Here is a 19,161-nt window from a genome sequence, read left to right on the forward strand (position 1 = left end):
ACACTATGTTTGGGGCCGCGCCATTCTGAACACATTCACAGGGATTACATTCTGTGCATTCATGTCATGGCACCCTAGTCTAATGTATAGACGCACCCCCACATATATATGTTCTTGACTCCATGAGGCTCATTTAACACAATGCTGTAACATCTATCTGCACCTTGTTCTGCACTAGTGAATCCTGCATCAAATGCTACTAGCCGTCTAGGCTTCATTACCACTATAATATGTTACCTAGGAGACGCATACACTTTGCGTCCCATGTGAACACTAGACCAGCTAAACATTGGTCATGTGATCCAGACTCCCGCCCACCCCCGGCCGCGTTCCCGCCCATCCCACGTGGTGTCGCTGGCGTGTGACGTCACCGGCTGCGTCCGCTCCCTGCCGTGCTTGTGATGACTCGGTCCAGATTCACTGGTGCCTGGGTCACCTGACCGGACGGAGGGAGGCGCTCCAGGTAGGCGTCGCACACGGATGACGTCATGGGAAGTGGGTGGGGCGACAGGGAGGGAGCGCGTCTATTTAAACTCACTCATGAGACACACACTTGCGACTGGCTGACAATATTGATAGACAATAGTGTTACCCTCAACCATAAGGGCCTCATTTGTCTGGGATTATTGCATCCCCCGGACCGTCCTGCGCAGGACCACCCCTCCTGTGCCATACTGCATCCCACCCCAGGATAGCAGATTATAAGCTTTGACAGCTTTTTATCTTTCTCCCAGTGTTTACTTTTTTTTTTGGCCCAAGGTTAGACACCTGCGGCTATCCCGTTACCTCCTGCAGTCGTTCCCCTGAAGAAGTCACGGACAGAAACGTGCCACGTCGGGAGCCCACTGGAAGTATCTTTATCCTTCTACCACTGGTAAATCTTGTAGTTTTAGGGTCAGGTCCTCTACAGGGACAGGTTACCAGACGGGGTCGCCTTTTCAAAGGCGAGTGCTCCGTGTAGATAGGTAGAAGCATAATAGCCCCTTCACTGTGTTAGGGTCGCATAGGGGCAACAGTACCATCAGATCTACCCAGCTATACACCTTCAGCACCCTTTCCCACCCGGTGTACACCTAGTGTTTCCTGCCTCCTATCATCAAGGATCCCGTCCCACTATCTACAAAGGGTCTGGTAAGACTGTTCGCGTCCTCCCGGACGGAGCAGAATATTTTTTCTGTCTATACCAGCAAGGCACCATTAATTTGGTCATATCCATGTATGTATGTCAATTTTATGTAGTGAGTCTTTATTATTCTGTAATTTCTCAGACCACATTAAAAGTTATATTTTAAAATAAGTATACTCCCCCCTTCCTCTGTGTAGGGGCCCACTGTCCATTATTTGAATAATGCAGACATTTCCTGATGGCCTCAAACCGGGGGCGTGTCATGGCCATACTGTAGAGTGGGGTCTGGTAGAGGACGTCCCCACTCCATTATTGCCTGACACTGGGTTTTTACACTAGACCCATGTGCAGCACGAGACCCCAAAATGTCCTCATCTCGGCTGCCCTGACCGGCATCCAGCCACCGGGTCTAGCCAAAAAGGAGCCCAGGTGCTGAGCAATGAACTGTTGGGCGTACAGGTTCGTCTGCTCCACCATCAGATTCACAAATGGGTCACTGAAAAGTACTGTGGACCCGAACCACCAGAGACCACCAAAAGCAATAAATCTGTTAAAGTTTTTTTTCCCCCCTAATTAACTCTCCCTGCTAACCCTGCCTAAAGGTGCCTCTCCCTTACTGACCCTAACCTACCTGGAGGGTGATGGGTGCCGACGGGGGGATCGCAGGAGCTGGTGAAGACGGTGCAGCAGCAGCAAGAGGAGGTGAGTTTGAATCTCCCGCCTCTCTCCAGCACCATGGACAGCACCCATCAGCACCACGACCAGCACCGCCTCCCCCAAATGCTCGGACTGTGATTGGTGGTGTGTAATCACACCACCGATCACCATCCTTTTCTGGTTCACCGGAGACCAGAATGGACCGGAAACGCAGCAAACCGCAGGTCTGAATTGATGCCCCGCCGCGCCACAATGTAGTTTTAAACCCATGATGTACCGGTACGTTATGGGTCCTTAAGGACTCAAGAACCATGCCATACCGGTATGTCATGGGTCCCTAAGGGGTTAAGCCAGTTTTTGCGCGCAAAACGCATTGTCAGTGATGAATCGCAACTGAATGCAACTTTGGATAGAATGAATAAGGCCTTTGTAAATCAGGGTTTTCCTAAATCTATAGTTAACTCTCAAAGGTATTTATCAACGTTAAAGCATGCACGCAGCAGAGAGAATCTACTGAAGAGATCAACATCTAGGAAAGCTTTAAATAAAATACCATTACAACATACACAGAGGATCAACAAGATAATTAATAAACATTGGTCTATCATTAGTAGTGGACATGAAGATGTTAATGAGTTTAAAACACGTCCCTTGTTTTCATATACAGTCATGTGAAAAAATTAGGACACCCTTTGAAAGCATGTGGTTTTTTGTAACATTTTTAATAAAAGGTTATTTCATCTCCGTTTCAACAATACAGAGAGATTAAAGTAATCCAACTAAACAAAGAAAACTGAAGAAAAGTCTTTTCAAGATCTTCTGTAAATGTCATTCTACAAAAATGCCTATTCTAACTGAGGAAAAAGATAGGACACCCTTGCCCCTAATAGCGAGTGTTACCTCCTTTGGCTGAAATAACTGCAGTGAGACGGTTCTTGTAGCCATCTACCAGTCTTTGACATCGGTCTGAGGAAATTTTACCCCACTCCTCAATGCAGAACTTTTTCAGCTGTGAGATGTTTGAGGGGTTTCTTGCATGTACAGCCCTTTTCAAGTCACCCCACAGCATCTCAATGGGATTCAAATCTGGACTTTGACTTGGCCATTCCAGGACTCTCCATTTCTTCTTTTTCAGCCAATCTTTGGTTGATTTACTAGTATGTTTTGGGTCATTGTCATGTTGCATGGTCCAGTTCCGCTTCAGCTTTAATTTTCTAACTGATGGTCTCACATGTTCTTCAAGCACCTTCTGATACACAGTAGAATTCATCGTGGATTCTATGATGGTGAGCTGACCAGGTCCTGCTGCAGCAAAGCAGCCCCAAACCATGACACTTCCACCTCCATGCTTCACAGTTGGTATGAGGTTCTTTTCTTGGAATGCTGTGTTTGGTTTACACCAAACATGTCCTCTGCTGTTGTGTCCAAATAATTCAATTTTGGACTCATCTGTCCAAAGAACATTATTCCAGAAGTCCTGGTCTTTGTCAACTTTATCTCTGGCAAATGTCAGTCTGGCCTCAATGTTTCTCTTGGAAAGCAAAGGTTTCCTCCTTGCACACCTCCCATGCAAGTTAAACTTGTACAGTCTCTTTCTGATTGTAGAGGCATGTACTTCTACATCAACAGTAGCCAGAGCCTGCTGTAGTTCTCGAGATGACACTATAGGGTTTTTGAAGACCTCTTTTAGCATCTTGCGGTCTGCTCTTGGGGTGAACTTGCTGGGGCGACCAGTCCTGGGCATGTTGGCAGTTGTTTTGAAAGCCCTCCACTTGTAGTCTATCTTCCGGACAGTGGAATGGCTGATTTCAAAATCTTTTGAGATCTTTTTAAATCCCTTCCCAGACTCATAGGCTGCTACAATCTTTTTTCTGAAGTCCTCTGACAGCTCTTTTGCTCTCACCATGGTGCTCACTCTCACTTCAACAGTCAGGAGCACACCAAACTAAATGTCTGAGGTTTAAATAGGGCAAGCCTCATTCAACATGCAGAGTAACGATCTACTAATTATGTGCACCTGGTGTGATATACCTGTGTGAGATCTGAGCCAATTTAAGAGGGAATACATGTGAGGGTGTCCTATCTTTTTCCTCAGTTAGAATAGGCATTTTTGTAGAATGACATTTACAGAAGATCTTGAAAAGACTTTTCTTCAGTTTTCTTTGTTTAGTTGGATTACTTTAATCTCTCTGTATTGTTGAAACGGAGATGAAATAACCTTTTATTAAAAATGTTACAAAAAACCACATGCTTTCAAAGGGTGTCCTAATTTTTTCACATGACTGTAGGAGACAGAAGAACTTAAAAGATAGACTTGTTCATACAGATATTGAGCTCCAAAAAAAATCTGAAAAAACGGTCCTGCATAATCCAAAAATGGTCTGTTTTCTATGCCTTAATTGTATTAACTGACAATTTATACAAAAAGGGAATTTTTTCATCCACCCTGTTACTGACAAGAGGTTCCCTATTAGACACTTCTTAACCTGCGACTCAACTTTTGTTGTTTATATTCTGTGTTGCCCATGTAATATGTACGTGGGGGAGACGTCTTTAGAATTTAAGACAAGATGTAATCAACACCGGTACACCATTCGGAAAAAAACACATGGATCTGCCAACAAAGAGTTTCTTCAATATTATCCCCTTTTTTCAGTTATATGCATCGTAACTGAAATCAGAGAAAATACTCATGTAGCAACTAACGCTACACGTCCGCAAATGAGCGGGTATCTGGCTAAGTATCAAGCCAATTAATTTAGATCAATACTACATAAAAACAAAATATACATTACCCAAGGGTCAAGTGATGTGCAGAGTCTTGGGGCAGCCAGCTCTCAAGAGTTTTTCTCTCAAGAGTTTTTTTCTACAAAATGTTTGTTTCTCTTTTTCCTTTTTCTCCCCCTTTTTTTTTTCTGGTAACTGGTTTCTTAACCCAAAACTTATCAGATGAACACGCCCTCCGAGTTTGCAACTTTCCAATAATTGTTGGATGGGTGTGTGCATTGATAAGGAGCATGACGTCATAATACTACCCAGAATGCACTTTTGCTACTGATGTAGTATTAACTGCTAATATCTATGTGGCACTGTTGTATAAGCAATAAGCATCATACCATTAAGGGTTGACTCATACATGCCTGATATTTTCAATACTTCACACCTCTGACATCTGGAGGCCTTGTCTCAGGGCTGAGGGACAAACTGTGATACATGAATATATACTTTGAGGAACATCTAGACCAGGGGTGCACAACCTGTGGCCCGGGGGCCACATGCGGCCCTCGATACCATTTTGTGCGGCCCCCAAACATCTGGTAAAAGACATGTATCTTTCATGTATTCTCCTATTAGATGGGAGTCCTGGAACTGTAACTAAACATTTATAGAATATACAGTATGTTCAATATGCCAAAAATACAGTATTTCAGTTGGTAATACCCCTTTAAGTTTTATTTTCGGCCCTTGGAATTGGTTCAGGCTGACAATGTGGCCCCAGACCAGAAAAGGTTGTGCACCACTGATCTAGACCATTCTCACACTGTGGAATTCATGTTAAGAAAGGAAAAACAATGAAGCCTCAGAATCTGCAGGTGCAGCGTATCTTCTAACTTTCTAAATGTATAATATATTGTTACGATAACACTAGCTTTTGAACAGCACAGTAATCTTCTCATGAACTTACTTCGGCCTACATGACACTTCATACAAAACTGTGAATATAAATCAACATTGCTCTTAAAGGCAATGAATACCCATTATAACTAAAATAAGTAGATATAACTGTTTAAACTTATGAAAAAGCACAACAGACCTCAGGTGTATGATCATTGATCATGTCCCATTTTGCCGTAGAGGAGGTAATAGAATCTTGACCCTTAAAAATCGTGAGCTCTATTGGATTTCCAAACTTAATACATTAAAACCATATATTGTGTTGTATGTTTTCTCCCATTGATTATACTTTAAATATAAAATATAGTATTTTTTACCCAGTGGAGGTTGAGCCATGAGCCCATCATTGTTTATTGTTTAGTTTATTTAAAATGGTGAGTTATACCGAATGCACTTGTAAGAATACTGATTGGACTGGTATATTTCACACAGGATGTGTATCAGTCTGGTTGGCTTTAATTCACTGATATTTATTTTTCAGTTTGTATCACTTTATTAAGGGAATGACCGATATGCACAGCGTCCACCTATCAGGTTGCTTTGCATGTGTATCCCTCTGATTATGAAGTTTCTCTGTGATGACAATCATATTGTACTTCAAAGATCTTCATTATAATGTTGGGCTCTGCCTTTCTCTCCTTTATAGAAATTATTTTTACTTGATAGATTTGATGGTGGGACACATGCGATACATTATTTATGTATACCAAACTTCGTTATTGGCAGCATTGGGGTTAATAGATATCTGACAGTTTGCCCATGCCTTTTGACCTACGTAGTCATGTGGTTCTCTCTCACGTGACTTGTAGTTCTTCCTGGAGAGCGGAGTATGTGACATAGACTAGTGGTTTTGCAGTGGCGGACGGGTGTGCTGTGGTCAGGTGACCATGATGTGGCCACATGAGCCTTGGCGGCACGCCTCCCTTCCTTGACTCTGGCGTGTGCGTCATGTCCCTGAGTTCCAGGTACATACCGGATATGCTGTGATCAGCTGATAGTGAATCGCAGAAGTTTCGGTGTGCGTCATGGACATGCGCATTTTCCATACTGAGACGCCGTGAACCCAGATTGTTCCTCCATGCTGGTTGGTCTATCCTATCTTATTCCTTTATATAATTATGTTTTTAACCCTGCACCTGTCACTTTCACGATGGATACCAATGGTGTAATCATGAACAATTATGGAATTATCGTATATGGAATATATTTACACATACTTTATTGTGTATGCACTTTTATAATATTGGATCATGTATATGTGATATGATATGGTGAAATCATGTTTTTTTTAAAATATATTTTGGTGTTTTATGTATTGTTTTGCACTTATTGGATGAATTGATTATTGCAATCCTTTATATACTTGTACTGGCACCACTGTTTGCTATCACTGCTTGAAAAAGTTTCCATGGAGTGAACCGAAACGTTTCGCCTTATTGGTGAATAAAGCACGTCACTTTATTAGAGGTGCCGCAGTATTCTTTATTTTATATATATATATATATATATATATATATATATATATAAAAATGCATTATTGACTGTGGTAACAATGTGTTTAAGAACATGCTGTGCTGTCACATGTGTTATGCTTTCTCATATTAGGAATCTGCAGAACCAAATACAATCCCAGCAGAAATAAAATACTACAATTCAGCACAGAATACCTCCCCGTTGTGGTGGTTGTCTGTAAGATATGGAGAAGGGGACTAAGGAGGTGAGACATGGGTCATGGTAGTGAGCCAGATCTATCGAACACTGCATCGAACTTATATGCAGTGATGTCTCCTCTGATGCTGAAGTCCCCTCCCTTATGGTCTCAGGTTGCCAAATTCTTTCAGCCTCATCTCTTTGTAGAGTTTGCGGTACAGACATATTAGATCACACCCCTTCCCCCAGGTTCCCCAAGATTTTCATCCTGCTGTCAGCCAATACTATACTGCTGAAAAAAAATAGTGCCCCTAGTATTATAAATAATGCCTATATAGTGCTCTCTGTAGTAATTAAAGCTGTCAGTTAATTTAATAGAGCTAGGCATGTATACCTGAGTTAGTCTGTCAATGATTGCCAAAATATCTGCAATTGCCTTATAATAACAGTTTTCATTAAGGTCTCCTGTCCCTTTTGTTGTGGAAATTTTAATGTTGTGCGCCAATTCAAATCGCCATGTGCAAGTTATTGTGGAGGGAGGCGAGCTATCCTTTGTTTCGCATGCAGGGTATACGGTCACATTGCACGATATTGTAATGTTGCTAATGGCAACAGACACAGGTATGTTAAGTACCCCAGAACCACACCTAGCGGCGAGGTGGGGTAATGGTCCCAGATATGCTTCTTTGCAAAGGCAGAGAATCCAGGGACAGCCAAGATCTTGGATCAGTGAGGCGGATTTTAAATCACAATATGAACGGTTAAAATGTGAAAGAAACCGGTTTTGGGACCTTGTGATGTTAAATCCTGCTTCTCTGGTCAAATGAATCTGAAGCTGTTTGGGGCTGGGGGCAAATTAACATTTCAATTACTGGGTGGGTAGGAATTTCTCCTGTACGGTTTCAGGGGAACCCTCCAGGACATTGATTTGTTAATTCAGTCCTATACAATTGTATGTGTTCCTAAGGGTTTCGTTTTTGCATGAGTTTTGGGTTTTAAGGTAAAATTTATTTTTTACTGAAGCTCAATGTAGATAATCAAGTGTTTTTTTTTCCTTTTTATTTTTCAGTTATATTTGTCTATTTTTGTGTGGGTATTTCTTTGATTAATTTATATTTACATTTTTCTTCTTTTACTCATTTTTATTTTTTAGGTTTTTATTGCATATTTGCTGCTTTTCTCTCTCTCCCTCTCTTTTCTCTGTAGATTTAGTTAGGAGTACTGGGGGTCTCATGATATTGTGTGGGAACTACTTTCTGAATTCAAGGGCTGCTGCTGAGCGAGGGGTTTTTGATCAGTCACTGCAAAAAGGGCTTTGTGTGCTGTTCAGCTTGACTATATAGAATCATATCGGCAAAGGAAAGTGAGTTGATGAGCATTTTTTTTTAAGGAGACAAGGTGATGTATATCACCTGGGCATACCAATAGCTATGTGAGTAACCCCATTCCCCACAGGAGTACTGTGTGTTTGTTTCCTGTGCACCCCTCGTCCCCACAGAGGGTACTGTGTGTTCTCTGTGCACCCCCCTTTTCCACTCCAGGTCAATTGGAAGCCCTATCCTGTGGTCAGGTCACTATTCAGAGCCAAAACCGAGGCTGGTATATCTCATTAGGAGACTCAGAGGGCCGCCGTGTGTCGGCGAGAGCCCTTTCCCTCACACTGATTACTCCTTTTCCTGAGGTCTAACTAGGGTGAACGGGTCTGTGTGTCGGTGCCAGAAACCCTAGGGCAACTCAGAGGCGAACGAAGAGGAGTAGCAGCCGTCCAGGCATTTGTCGCAGGACACTGGAGGTGGATGCACCTACTTTTAGAAAATTCCTTGCGTAGGTCGCAGGAAAATTTATGCTCAAGCATGGGTTTAGGGAAAATTAGGGATCAGAAGGGTACCACTTCTGACTACTATAGGACAGCCAAGCAGTACATGAAATCCATCTATAGAGGAGGAGTTGTTAATCCCCCTCAAAGATTGGCACCAAGGGACTGTAGGTTCAGAGTGGATGATCCCCAAAGAAGGGACCTTTGAGGTCTGGATCGGGAAAAAGTTTGTCCGTAAATTCCCCACTAGACTCCAAAGCCATGGTTCCCTCCAGAAAGCAGAACTGTGGCTGCACGAATCCATCGATCTCCAGCAACAGGACATTCAAAAGCCCCAGACAGTGCGAACTAACACTGTCATGTACTCCCATCCCGCTAAGACTGCAGAGTCCAAGAGAAGCGCTTTTCTTTTTCTCTTTCTCTATCTCTCTCTCTCATCCCTCCGTCATCTCTCCATCTAACCTTGAGACGATGCACCATGCTAATCCAGCTTCTCTTCGTCCTGGTTTTAAGGCCGATGAGAAGGGGGGAAAGTGGTGCAGAAATCAACGATCTTCAAACTTTCTAACCTCTCAAATGTCAATCAATCACAACTGCCTTTTCTTTGCTGGTACTTGGGTCAGATTTTTGCAAAGTAGGTAAAAATCACAGCCGATCCATGGCCTGAATGTTCCGCTGTAACCCTTTTATTCCATCAGGTATGCCTCCAGGCAGCCCCACGGGTTATCACCCGATGTCCACCACCGGGTTCGGGAATTGCTCCCGGACCCAGACTCAATAACCAGTGTTCATTCTAGCCAACCAGGTGATTGGGTCGTGCTAAAGAAACATCCAGGGCGGGACTAGAGGCGAGATATCTTGGGCCATTCCAGGTGATGCTGATGACGCCAACGTCTCTGAAGTTCGAGGGACGAACTTTTTTTTCGTCCCTTTTTTCGTCCCTTTGGTTTGTTACAAGGAGGCATTTGTTGATAGACAATATTAATATTAGCTCTGGCTCCTGCTCCTCGCTTGTTAATCCTGTATGGGTGTCCGGGCAGCTAGGCGACCAGTAGATTTGGGATCCTCCAGTTGTGAGGAAGGTATATGGTTATGCCAGGCTAGCAGACACCATTGACAAGGGTCAGGCCCATACTGACAGGAGCAGGGCAGGGGCGGAGCTATGACTAGTGAGAGTCAGATTCCTTTTTAAAACTTTGGGAGGTCTTGGGGCTCACTGGTTTTCCATTGGATCCGGGTGAAAGGAAATAGGACATATACTGTACTTGTTTTTTGTCTCCATTCCTTCTATACGCCGGAGTGAGATGTTCCTGATGTCTAATCGACTGATATACCGAAGCCCGAACAGACAAGACGTCCTGAAGACCAAACCATGGACCAGATGCAGAGGATCCCAAACCAGCCAGCGACCAACGCGAAACGCCACCTCCTAAGTCACCTCCCGAAGAAAAGAAGCTACGTGTCAAGATTGACTTTCTGTTTTCCATCATCTGTTTTGTTTTATGGATTCAGGACTTTTCGAAGACAAGACAGTTTTTTTTGCAAAGAAGAAGATCAAGATTCGTCAAGGGACACTGAGGAGCATATGACAAAGAGGAGGGACTGTTGTGGAAATTTTATTATGCGGACATTTTATCTTAGGATGTGTGTGTGTTTTATAGATTGTCATCATGTCTCTCAGTGGTAATGGTAGATTATTGTATACATGTGTTTGTATGGGGTGTGTCCATTGTCTGCACAGCCACATTGGCTGCCCCTCCCTGTCCTTTGATATGTCATCACTTCCTGTATCCTTGTCTTGGGCCAGCCCCTTGTACACCTTTTGTGGTAGTCAATAAAAGACGGATACTGGGCAAGGAGGAGGGAGAAGTTGCTCAGAATTGAAGCAAGATGGTAGCATTTGTGTGGTTCTCTGGCTGCAGCTGAGGGAAGATGGAGTTGCCTATTCCTTACACGAACTTTGATGCGAGCTGATTACAACTATTAATATTTTTACCACAACACTTTCCACTGCTCCCTTAAAAGACTGTTGCTAGGGCTCTTCTGTCTCCGACTAGGAAGACAGAGGGACGTTCCTTCACATTGCATGCCTGCATGAGGCTTCACAGTGAGGAGGCGTGTCTCTCAGTAATCCAATCTGATTGGCTGGCAGGAAGGTACAGCAAGTTTGTATGTGACCTGAGGGAATGCAGTTTTGGCCTCAGAGAGCTGGCAGAGGAGCCATCTTGAGAAGAGCCTCATAATGTAGGATTCAAAATGGCCGTAACTAAAGGGAAAACTCAAGGAAAACAGTGGTAAGTGAATAAACTAAAGATTGTTTTATGCATAATGGTGCTGCAGCAGTAACATATGCTAAAATAGATTTTTTTTAATGAAAATATAACAGTTCTCCTTTAAGCAATAACAATCACGCCTATGAGTAATAATACTTCCCACATTGTGCTCCCTGTAATAATGCTTGTATAATGTCCCAGAAATAATGTCACTACAGTGCCTCAAGGAATAATATTTTGCGGCCTGCAAAACGCTACGGACATCTGAATGGACCCTTACACTATTCGTACAGATTCTGTAGCATGTGCAAAGTGAAATGTCATTGTGTTGGAACATTTAAGGTTAATCCTGGCCATACATTCTGTTATTGATGGTTGACGATGGAGACAGTGAGAAGCAGTAAGGCCCTTTCACAAGGGCGAGAATTCTGTGCGGGTGCAATGCGTGAGATGAAAGCATTGCACCCACACTGAATCCGGACCCATTTACTTCAATGGGTAAGAGCAGATGAGCGGTGATTTTCATGCTGCATGTTCTATATTCTGTGTTTTTCACACATAGAAATGAATGGGGTTGTGTGAAAAGCAAGTGCGGATGCAGTGCGAGTTTCACGCATGGTTGCTAGGAGATGATAGAGATGAGTAAGCCCGGACTCCATTAAAATCTATTCAATGCATTATTTTCCTTTATAACATTGTTATAAGGGAAAATAATAGCATTCTTAATACAGAATGCTTAGTAAAAGGTGCCTTGAGGGGTTAAAAAACAAAATAAACTCACCTCATCCACTTGATTGTGCAGCCGGCATCGTCTTATTTCTTCTTCTTTCAGGACCTGCAAAAGGACCTTTTATGACGTCACCGCGCTCACCACATGGTGGCGGTCCTTCTGAATTACATCATCAAAGGTCCTGAAAGAAGAAGAAAGACGATGCTGGCTGCACGATCAAGTGGATGAGGGGAGTTGTGTTTTTATTATTTTTTAACCCTCAATTGACATTATACTTAGAATTCTGTATTAAAGAATGCTATTCTTTTCCAATATAACTATGTTTAAATGGAAAGTAATAAAATCTACAGAACAAATAACCCAAACCCGAACTTCAGTTAAGAAGTCCGGGTTCGGGTACCACATTCAGTTTTTTCTCATACGCGTGCAAAACGCATTGCACTCACACAGAAAAAACTGAACATCAGGACGCAATCGCAGGCAATTGCGTGCCTACTCGCAGGGGTTTCCCGCAATGCACCCTGAACACATCCGACCCTCACCCGCGACGCCTGTGTGATGTCAGAACTATTGGGTATGAATAAAGTCCATAAGTATAAGGCCTATATAAGAGTATGGACATGAGCCTAAGGGACAACCATTTTGTCTTATTTTAAAAGGCAGGGTGAGATTTTTTTTTTTTACTCTGAAATTGCTAACCTAAGGTTTACGATATGTACCAAAGTGTTTACCTAAGTCTGTTTTTGTGAGAAGGAGATGTCCCAAGGTCTAATGAAATGTAATTGCCTAGATAAGACAATGTATTAGAAATGTGCTGAGTTCTGATGATTTTCAGTGAATAGAAAGACTCTAATCTTTCTTTGTGGTTTTTATATTAATCAATGTAGGAGTAGATTGATTTTATATTATCAATTTTAATAGGCGTACCGAATATATAGTATAGCATGGTCCTTATAGCTATATTCAGTATTAAGAGTAGAAACGAGGTACAAATTCCTCTGTCATTTTTAGAATCTCTCTCAGTGTAACACACAAATTAATTATTTCTTTCCTTGAGGTTTTCTTGAATGGAGAAATGTGGACACAGGTGATCATGAACAAACCCTGTCTCTTCCAAGAACAATGAATTGAGATAGCCCTGTTTATCTTGATTTAATTAGGTCTGGTGAAAAGATTTAAGGATAAACAAGGTGGTTGACGAAGTATAAAAGCCATTGTCTATTCAAGATCTTCTCAAGGTTTTGTCTGAAACCTTAGATAACATTCATTGCTAGTATAAAATAAGAGAAATAAGCGAGTGGTTCGATTTTTGTATGGAATACTAGTGCCATCTAGTGTTAGGGTAAAATACTAGAGGGAGGTTATATTGATTATAAAGTGAGGTCACTAGTTAATGATAAAACTTGGCCAAGCCCTTTCTAAGATAGGATAAAAAGATGGTATGGGCTGACAGAAAGGGCGATCTCTAGAGCTATCTAGAGATCGCTCTGAACATCATCAAAAGACCAGATCCAACCCTGACCACCTTTTCAGTCATTGGAGGCAGCCATCTTAGAACCATTGAAACTGATTTCTGCTAGCTGACATTTTGGTATAGTATAACCTTACCTATATTTTATAGGATAATTAATTAATATAATACATATCTATATATATATTCAATTAACCATACTTTGTGTATAGTATCTGTTTTGGGATAAGATTGGGGTGTACCTGCAGCATCATCCTGAAAATTAATCCAATACAGGGAGATTGAAAATATACTAGTGAAAACACGGTATTATCTCCAAGGAATTGAATTCAGTTCTAGACCAGTATGGTTGATAATATATATATATGTATTTATATAGATAAAAGATAAACCAGATTTGGGTTTAATCGGACATTTGTCGGCTGAGAGAAATCAAGTATTAAATTGATTTTAAATATAATTGAGGGGTATTATTATAGGAAGGCATAATTGTGTATATATATGTTCTCAATTATTTTTGTCTTTATCACTATTTTGCATATCATTGATTGAATTTTATCATCGCCAATTTTATTATATATATTATTTTGCACTATAAATTGTATTAATAAATTACATATATATTTTGTCTGTAACTGGGTTTTGTCTTCAATTCAATTCAACGCAGATCACGAGCTTGATTTAGCTTGATATTTATGATAATAAGTTAGAATCTCCTTTATTTATTTTAATTTATTCACATAAATAATATAGACTGTCAATCGGAGACAGCATAAATATTCCGACATTAATCTGGAGGTCCCACCGAGATCTGCTTGTAATAGAAACAAAATTTTGGGGTGCAAAATATATATTTGATAAAGTTATTGTGGTACTTGTAGTACAACAAGTAAAAATATGTCTGAGAACAATGGCGAGGCTAGCCAAGGCATGCAGGCTGCTGCTGCAGTGGTAAAGACTGATATGCATGATAGAAAGACTCAAGAATTAATTGAATATATTGTGATGGGTCATATGCATGACAGGTTGGATATTAAGAGAGATTTAAAGGATTGGAGGGTTGAATTGGAAAAGAGAGGTGTAGAATATGCAGATGATGTCTGGTCTGATAAATCCTGGTTTGCTGATTATCTCTGTCACATTTCCCAAGCTAAACATAAGAAAGATAAGGATTCATTAATCCTTCAATCTTGGCCTGAATTTGTATATTTAGTTATTGAAATAGCAAAGCAATTAGAAAAGCAAAATATAAAAATGTTGAACAGACATATGAAATTGATAAATTTCAAAAAGATCTATCTGAAATGAAAAATAAGACGGCCATGGTTTCTGGTGAATTAGCACAATGGTCTGCTAAATTATCAGAATATAATGACAGAGACAATCAACAGCAAGAGGTTATTAGGACTCTGGAATGGAAATTAAGTCAGGCTACTAATGAACTGTCTAAATGTCAATTGTCTATGGTGGATCCAGATGAGGAATGTAAAAAGTTGTATAAGGACAATAGAAATTTACAAACAGAATTAGATAACCGGGATCTTGACCCTTTTCAATTCAGACAGCCTAAGGATTCTAATAGAGTGAAGGTAAAATATTCCAGGGGGGAATCAGATGCAGAAAGTAAATATGACAACCCCTTTAATGGGGAAGAGTTAATGGCTCTGAGAGAACATTCTCTTCCTAAATTAAGACCGATTTCACCTCATAGGTCCTCTAAAAGTTCAGTACAGAGATCTTATCAACCCATGATAGACACTACTAAAGTGATCAAGTTTCTCAAGGAAACTGTGGGTCAGTTTGCTAAAAAAGGATCACCCTCCATAATAAGTCATTTGGAAATATATGAGGATGCCATGAAAACTTTACATTTAGAACAGGACATACAGAAACTTGAATTTATTACCTGGGTATTCGAACCAAAACACAGGTATTTCTTTAATTCCCTTAGAGATATGGGTAGGGATTTTTGGTCAGATGTGGTCGCAGAAATAAAAACTGAATTTGGTCCCTATAAGTACGCTACTGCTGCAAGGAGGGCCTTATTTACCCTGAAATGTAGACATAATCAAAGTCCCAGGGAATTTTTGTCAGTCCTCAAAAATGCCTATAGTTTATCCGAAAAAGATCCCAATTTTGAAGGTAGTGAATTCATCCAGTTATTTTACGACGCTTTGCCCAATAAAATAAAATTTATTTTGGCCAGGGATTACCATCCCAGAAAGACTCTGGATTGGTTACTCACTGAGAGTACAACTCTGTACGCTGCAATACAAAATTGTGATGAGTCTCCTGATAGAAAATTTAAAAGAGCGAGTGAGGAAATAGCAGAAACTCACATAAAAAGAGATCAGGGAAAATTTGAAAGCCCTAAAAGAAGTTATGCTGATGTGTTAAAAACTCCTAGAAATAAATAAAATTCAGCCTAGGCCAGACGGGTATAAGGGTCCAAATGTTGCTGAAAATAACCCAAACCACCAGAAGGAGTTTAGAAATAGACGGTTTCCTCCTTTTCAAATATATCAAAATAATTATTATAGGGGATATCAACGTAGGCCAGAAAGGGCTCAAAGTGGTTCTGAGTCAGATGGTTCTGGGAGATCACAATCATATCGGTACCAAAATAAATCTCCCAAAGATTATGGGAGAAAGAGAAGTAACCTATATGATCGAATGGATCAAATCCAAGATCAGTTTGGTATGTTGATGCAACGGATGGAGGAATTGTCTAAAACAATCACTGCTAACCCTAAAAATCCTTTTTTAGGGGTAACCCCTCCTGTAGAGAATCCTCCCCAAATATAAAGGGGGAGAAGCAGGTAAGTATGTCAAATGTTGCAGAGGTTGATGACTTAAATGTATGTAAAGTGGAGCAATCTAATATAATTGTCTTTCCCTTTAAAAGGAATTTAACCCTTACGAAGCCACATGGCAAGGAGGAGGGGAAACCTGTTTGTTCTGTCTTACAGCACACAAAGTCTTCAGCTGCACAGAAGAAGGCATGCGATCCTGCTAATAAAAGGAAGGAGGAGGAGTTGACGACAAGTATAACTGCTGAGCAGGAAAACTATTTCAATAATCATTCCAAATATCTGTGTTCCATACAGGAAATAGATTATAGATATTATATGAAAGTTGAATTATTTGATAATTTCTCACCAATAATAGCCTTGATAGATACAGGTAGCCAAGCAACTTTATTATCTTTAAAGTATTTCCAACAATTGCAGGATGTATCTTCTAACAGGTATAAGTTTAAAAGTTTTAATGCTAACCTGGTAAGTGTCTCAGGCAATGCCCTCAAGGTTTTAGGTAAAGCTTGGCTGGATTTTAAAGTAGGAAACAAAGTAATTAGCCATCCTACATTGATCGTGGATATGCACATTGATAGATTAATTATTGACATCGATTTCCTGAAAAGATTAAGTCCAGTTATTGATTTTGTTAATAAGGTGATATGGTCTCAAGTAAGGATGCCCATTAATTATGAACAATCACAATCCTATCACAATAGGCGTAACTGCCATGTGATAGAGGAAAGGCCGAATTCCATTGAGGTACATTTCCGAAATAGCCAAGTCCCTGATGTCTCTTTCCTGCAAATCACTCCAAATTCCACTATAGGTGAACAGAAAGATAACACCATATGCGTGTCTCCTGAATGAGTAAAAGATGTCTGTTTGGAAGGGGATGTTCTTACAATCCACCTACACCCAGAAACTACTGACCCTATTGGGTTTAATGGTCACGAACAATTCCTAGTGGGAATGGAAAAGGTGGATGATGAGATGTTCTTCCCAGTACAGGTGAATGACTTAGGAAGAACTAAGAGGGCTAAATTGGATTTGCGCCATGAAAACAGTTATATTAGTAGGGCTCTACTAAATCAAGTGGCCAATGCTAAAGTGATTCGATATCCAAATCCACAAGATGATTGGATACATGACTTGGATAATGATTCTGATAATCATAATATAATTGCAAAATGTATATTAACCATTTCTATTACAGGAAAATCGGCTACTCATTTATTCCTGGTGCTTGATGAACCCAGATATCATATGTACATTGCCAACGATATTTTACATCGTTTTGCTATCCATGTGGATATAGTGAATTCCACATTGTGGACAAGATTAAAAGGGAATCCTGATGGTTTTATGGATGAACATGAAGCACTCAAGTCATCCCAGATACTGCCTTATGCAGTCAGTGTATTACTGCCACGAGATATAATCATCCCTCCAGGTACTAATAATTTCCTGTTACCCATTCAGGTGTCAAAAGGCCAAAAATTAAAGAATGGTGATGCATTGATATGCCTATCAAACAGAATGTAACAATTAGGTATTTCAGTAAATCATACCCCTATAGTGAATTTACAAACCTTTAAAACCCAAATAATTGTGAATAATGGTATGCCAAATGAAGTTAATTTGTCTAAAGACACTATCATTGGTATGGCATTAGATTCAGATTATTATACTTTTGGGTTTCAGAATGTAATTATTGGCCTAATACCTGAATTGTATCTAACAGAAGAACAATTGGTTGAACAAACACCTGAAGGATTGTTCACCATTAGTTCAGTATATCCTTTTAATCTTGAAGAAGGTACCTGTAAGGTAGAGGAATCCTCTCTTACCTTTGATCATACAATCAATGAGCAGGAAGCCCAGGAATATCATGAGTTTGCTGAAAAAGCAGGTAAGTCAAATCATGACCTCACTGACAGGTTGGAGGAAACCTATGAAATAAGTCAACCAGAAGTTTTCCCAGGGTTTATGGAAATGGTCCAGCAACAAATCTCATTAGCTGATGGAAGCTCCAATGACCCAGAGCGACAACAACTAAAGGAAGTTCTCTTAGAATTCAAGGATATCTTTGCTAAAGATTCCTTTGATTGTGGTCTGACTGACATACACATTGCCAGGATCCAGACTGATCCTGAGGCACCTCCCGTTTATATCAAGCAATATCGTCTTCCACTAGCTTGTTACGACTCGCTAGTGGAAATAATCCAAAATCTCAAGGAGAGAGGTATTATAAGACCAGTGCACAGTTCTTATAACAATCCTATTCTTGGAATTCTTAAACCGAATGGTCAATGGCGTTTATGTGCTGATCTTCGTCAGCTAAATAAACGTGTATATATGTCCGGCTGGCCCGTGCCATATATAGACCAATGCTTGGTACAAATGCAAGGTGCTAGGATCTTTACCACCTTAGATTGCGCTCAGGGATATTGGACCATCAAAGTGAGCCCTGAAGATCAATACAAATTAGCCTTTACTTTTGGTAAAGAACAGTTTGCCTGGACTAGACTACCGTTTGGGTACATAAATTCAGGTCATGAATTTGCGGTATTTTTACATAAGGCTATGCCTGATGCCACAGAAAGAGGAAATTTAACTTATGTAGATGACATTTTGATGAAAAGTACTTCATTTGACCAGCATATCCAAGAAATTAGGCATGTACTGAATCAGTTGAAAGAGGCAGGTGTGAAAATTTCTTTACAGAAAGCCCAGTGGTGTCGAACTAAGGTAAATTTCCTTGGACATGAGGTTACCTGTGAAGGCCTGAATCCCCAGAAGAAAAAGGTGGAGGCTGTTATGAAATCTAAAACGCCTACCAACATTAGTGAATTAAGATCATTTCTGGGTATGATGAATTACTCCAGTGAATTCATTGATAACTATGCTGAGATTAGTAAACCATTGCTGACATTGTTAAAGAAAGGTGTACCCTGGACATGGGGGG

The sequence above is a fragment of the Bufo gargarizans genome, chromosome 7 (assembly GCF_014858855.1).
Source record: "Bufo gargarizans isolate SCDJY-AF-19 chromosome 7, ASM1485885v1, whole genome shotgun sequence".
Taxonomy (NCBI): domain Eukaryota; kingdom Metazoa; phylum Chordata; class Amphibia; order Anura; family Bufonidae; genus Bufo; species Bufo gargarizans.